The 5,653-nt window shown below is 32.4% G+C and overlaps 1 pseudogene; it reads right to left on the reverse strand.

The window, feature by feature from the left end:
• Positions 1-2,990: 2,990 nt before the first annotated feature.
• On the reverse strand, positions 2,991-5,077 carry LOC120124753 (annotated as a pseudogene).
• Positions 5,078-5,653: the final 576 nt, after the last annotated feature.

Consider the following 5,653-nt stretch of genomic DNA (forward strand, 5'->3'; position numbering starts at 1 on the left):
AATATAACTTTAAAATGTTCATCATAATCATCTTTTCAACATACATGAGATTAAAACAATACTACATAATCATTTAAAACCAAAAACTCATGCATGCTTAAAATCAAATGAGCAATCAAATAACCAAAATTAAAAGCATTAAGCTTAGAGGTTACCCATTCCTTTTTCATGTATGGCTAGACCATCTTGAATATCATCACCATTGCTCCCACACACCTACAAGAGACATTTAAGTAGATTTTGGTATCCAAATTGCTTTGGATCCTTGAACATTATTTTCAATGCCCCTTGTCCCTTTCGGAACCCATACTTGTCTAATTTTAAAACGTTTTCCTTTCTTCAAAGGACAAGTATGTTCCAAATGACCATGATAATGGCAATGTGAGCATTTTGTCATTTTTAAACATAATAAGTTGTTTTTAGAAATTAATTCCTTTTCTTTTGTTAAGCTTTCAAGCTTAACTTTTAAATCAAAATTTTCTTTTTCTAAATCATTTATTTTTATTTTTGAAAGCTCTAAATCATTTTTCAAAATTTCATTTTGATTTTCAAAATCAACTTTTGCTTTCAAAATCGATTTATTTTCAATTTTGAGTTTTGAAATTAATTTCGTATATTTGGAATTCATGGTCTCAAATCCCAAATACAACTTATTATAAGCATCTTGTAACTCATCAAAAGAAGATGAATTAAATTCATTTGAGTTAGAAGATACCTCGGGCTCTTCACGAGCCATTAAAGACACCACCTTTGTTGGTTCTTCTTTCTTGTTTCCATGGATTTCCTCGAGCTTATTCCAAAGCTCCTTGGCACTTGAACACGAAGAAACTCCTTCATAGATTTCAGGACCAAATGCACAAAACACCATGTGCATAGCCTTGGCATTTTGTTGAGCTTTCTTCCGTTCTTGGTCACTCCACTTCTTCTCCTTCTTCTTTGGAGAAGAGTATCCGCTCTCGATCATCTCTCATGCATCAAGATCATTGTCTTGGATAAATAATTTCATTAATTTCTTCCAATGATGGTAGTTGGCTCCATTGAAGTATGGAGGCTTGTCGGTTGATAGGGAGTCTTCCATGTGGAACGAGCCGGAGGTGGAAGCCATCTTCTCGGTTGTGTCGGGAATTGGTAGAGCGTCTTCTAGGATCATCTCAAGGTGGTTAAACATTCTTAACGAGTTAGGCTCTGATGCCAATTATTAGGATTTTCGTACGCTCGAATCGACAACCGGAATTGCTTGCAAAGAGGGGTCGAAACGGTTTTCGTGTTTAGGGAGTAAGGAGATTGAAAGAAAGAGATTTGCACAACGATTTAGAGTGGTTCGACTTTCTCAACCAAAGTCTACATCCACTACCTTAGCTCATCACCAAGGATTTTCCAACAAATTCACTAATTTGTTCTTTCTTTTGAGGACAAAGAGATAACCTTACAACTCCCTAGTTTTTCCGGGCTAAACTAGAACCTTTCCCTAGCTTTTACACAGGATAAGCTAGAACCTTTCCCCTATACAAAAGGATAAAAGATGTAAACAAGAAAACCTCTCTAAGGTAGGTGTTTACAAGATTGAGCTCACAAGAACAAAATATTTACAAGAGAAAGATGAAATAAGAATGAAAAACTCTTCTCTTATATTTGATTGCTTCACTACAAGAAATTTAGATTGTTTCAACAAAATTATTTATCACTAAAAGTACTAAACTTGTCACGATATATTTATTCTGACCAATTTTATTTGTTACCATGTTTGTTCGAACAACCTTGTCATGTAAAGTATATTGTGACAAAATTATGTTCGTTACCATATTATAGTATTTATTGTAATAATGAAATTTCGTTACTATAATTAACTTATCGCAATAAAATATTTCTCACAATCAATTAACCATTTCGTCACGAGAAGTACATTTTGTCATAACTAACTTATATTTAAACATCAAATATAAAGGATTTTTGTGACGAAAATACATAAGGCAACAAAAATTATTTTTGTCGCAGTTTCTATTTTGTCACTAAATGTAATTTACAGAGACAAAAATATTTGTTAAAATAAATATTTATTTTATCACAAAAAGTAAATTTTGTCACAATTAACTTAAATTATGACATCAAATAAAAAAGGTTTTCGTGGCAAAAAGACATGTTACAACAAAATTTAATTTCTCACTACTTTTATTTCGTCATTAAATTTTTTCTATAATTTTTTTCTGTGACTAAATAATTTTGTTGCAATTTGTTATTTTGAAAGAATATTACTTCGTCATAATTTTTTATATTGAGGAATTAATATTTGTTATAAATTGTTATTTTGATTAAATAAATTTGTCACAATTTTTATTTTTAACAAAATATTGTGACGAAATAAATTTGACATACCTTTTTATTTTGACTAAATTTACCATGTTATTGTAACTAAATAAATTTGTTATAATTTATTATAGTGATAGTGAAAGAATGTTATTTGTCATAATTTTTTATATTGAGAAATTTATTTGTTATAAATTATTATTATGACTAAACAAATTTGTCAAAAAATAATATAATTATTATTTTGAGAAAATATTATGACGAAATAAATTTGACATAACTTTTTATTTTGATTACATTTAATATATTTTTGAATAAATTTAATATGTTATTGTGACTGAAATCACCATTTTTTATCCATATATACATTAAAAAAGAAAAGAAATTCAATACAAATTTGGGTCCTTATCAATCATGCAACAGTGGTCCTTATCTCCGGCTATTTATCTTCTAAAAGTTAAAAAACGAATCTAAAACACAACTTCAAATCATCAATATCACAAGCTCAGAGCAACATGCAAATGAGAAATAAAATTACTCAGTAATATACTAATATTTTATCATACAATTCATTATTACTGGCGATCGGAAGCGAAATGATTCGATCAACGAAGAGGATTGAATCAAACTTAAATAAAATATCATCACTACCAATTCAAGGTATAAATCAAATATTTTGGGATCTCTTAAAGGCGGCAATACCTGATTTTCAAAGAGGAGGAAACTTGAGATTCAAAAGGCATATTTACCAAAGTAGATGGATAAATAACTTTCATAGGGTTTCTATTGAGTAGAAAACTATTGAAAGAAGAATATACAAACCAATTTACAGTAACACCATAGGCTTAAAATGCAATTTACAAAGGAAACTAGTAACTAAAATGTTTAACAAACAATATAATCTGTAAAACAACAAATTCCTTACTGTTGAAGTAATATATTCATCAAGTGTCTCCTTGTACTTGTAATAAAGCTGTTCAGAATAATCATGAGGCTCCTTTTGAGTACACATGTTGTAGATTGTACTGCAAATTAAGGAAGATGAGAATTAAGTGGCCAAACAAAATTCAATACAACTGAAAATAAGTAATTGGAGGATACGTGTAAATCATCATATATTCTCTTATGGAAAATGGAGTTTCTGCCTTCCCTGCCAATAGTCTCTTCAGCTTTGAGATCCCTTTCTGTATATCTGCCCATCCTTGATCAAATTCGATAATGCCGCGCTCCCGGTCCATTGTGTAAAACCTAGGTACCCATATTTTTAGGTCATAGATACCCGATTAATATTTATTTAATTTATATTAATTTTCAGAAAAAAGATACCTAAGGCTCTTGTACATTTTTAAAAAAATCAATTTGGCCATCAAATTACTGTTGCATTCAATTGATAAAAACAAACAGATACATGAAAAACAAGATCAGATCAAGAAAAGTTACCACAGGTTATAATAATTGGCATGCTGGCATATATATCATAATATAGTGCTAGAACAAAAAGATTAATACGTACTTTTTGGCTTGACTGGCCTCCGAGAGATCAAAGAACTCCATTGCAACTCGTCCTTCAACTGAACTAAGAGCATACAATGAAGATTCCCTTTGCTGTTCAGGTTGAGACATATTTCCTAAGTCATAAACATTTACATGTCTTCCGGCAGTTGCCACAACTACTCGATTTCCAACTAGAGATAACGAGTAAACGCGCTCAGGTTATTGGTATGTGCCAACAAGAGTGCGCTCCTGCCCACTTGCACCTCTTGGATCCCAGCATTTCAATGTCTTATCCCAACTGCCTGTGATCACTTGTCCTATAACAACAGATCAAACACTGAGGATTCAAACATTTTCTTACATAAAACAAAAAGCTCATGCTCAACACTGTATGTTGTAGATTCAGTAAGGTTTCAGTGAAACTTGTGATTATGGAATCAGCAAGCATCTTTTCTACAAACGCTTTCCATCATATCAGTTCATTTTTTTATTCAGTTAAATCAAAGGTGAATTAATCAATCATCCATTCAAAAAGAAATTGAAACTCAGAGTCTTACTCTACAAGCAGGTAGAGATAATCTCACTTTGAAAGGCAACATCAACGACAAATCATCCTGAACTCATCTTTAAAAAGCCGACAAATTAAGTCAACGGAGATGATTTGCAAATTCTAACTAACCTGCTGCGTAAGAATACTCTATACAACGCACAGGAGCATCATGTCTACCTAATACATCCTCCTTTCCATGGCTGAACATTATCCTACAAAATTAAAAGCTCGAAATTAATCTTGATTCTAAATTCATCTCTCCTAAGCTTTCTTGAGAATCAACCAGAAAAATTAACTAACCTCCTAACTTTATTATCAGCACTGGCACTGAACCCGGATGAATCATCGTGGAAGCAGCAATCAAGTACCGGTCCACCGTGTATGAACTCTCCTCGCAAAATGTTCGCGCTCGCATCATACAATCTCACAGACTACGATTAAAAACGAAAGAAAGAAAAACACTGTTCACTGAAAAACCAAAAGGAAACTTAAAATTTTAAAAGACATTTGATATTTGAAACAGCACCTTATCCCAAGAGGAGACGAGTAGATTATCACTGTGATTGGAGAACCGAAGGTTCGAGATCCCGTCCGTCGGAGGATTAGCGAGTTCCCGTCCCGGTACCGGCGGCGGATGGACAGATGTCATCGCTTGATTGGCTGTTAGAGTGATTAGAGGACTAACGAGAGATATCTTAGGGTTTTTGAGAGAGCGATAAAAAGAGAGGGAAGGAGATTTGAAATTCTAGAAACGGTATTCGGTTTTGTTTCAAATTTTGGCGATAACATGAATAAATAAACAAACGAAAACACTTTTTGAATTCAAAATCAGTTGGTAGTTCTCTCTACCCAAAAAGCCCTTTATCCAGCTCAATTGTTTGGTCCATTTTAGTATTCAATAATAACTACACAAAGATCATTCATCAATTTTTCATAATTCGAAGAGGACTAAACATGTAATTAGACCACTCATCCGAGGAAGCCGATTGATTAGGTCGTTTTATCGTATGTAAATTCGTTCGAGATATATTCCGATTTAAATCTTATTGCATGTGACTTTTATCCGCATATATCTTAATTCCGATTCTGATTTCGATTCCGATACATAGGTTTATATAAAGAACAAATAGTCATTTATTGTTCCATTTTACATATCAATGATATGCATGCTTCAAATCCAAATGAATAAATGTGGAACAAGAAACCACACCACAACAATGGAGTTTATGTCATGTCTATCTTCATGCTTGGTCGCTCACGTGATTCGGAACTTCGCCTGGAGTTTATGTTCCATTTTATTTTTTG

The sequence above is a fragment of the Hibiscus syriacus genome, unplaced genomic scaffold (genome assembly GCF_006381635.1).
Source record: "Hibiscus syriacus cultivar Baekdansim isolate YM2019G1 unplaced genomic scaffold, ASM638163v2 tig00110429_pilon, whole genome shotgun sequence".
Lineage (NCBI taxonomy): Eukaryota > Viridiplantae > Streptophyta > Magnoliopsida > Malvales > Malvaceae > Hibiscus > Hibiscus syriacus.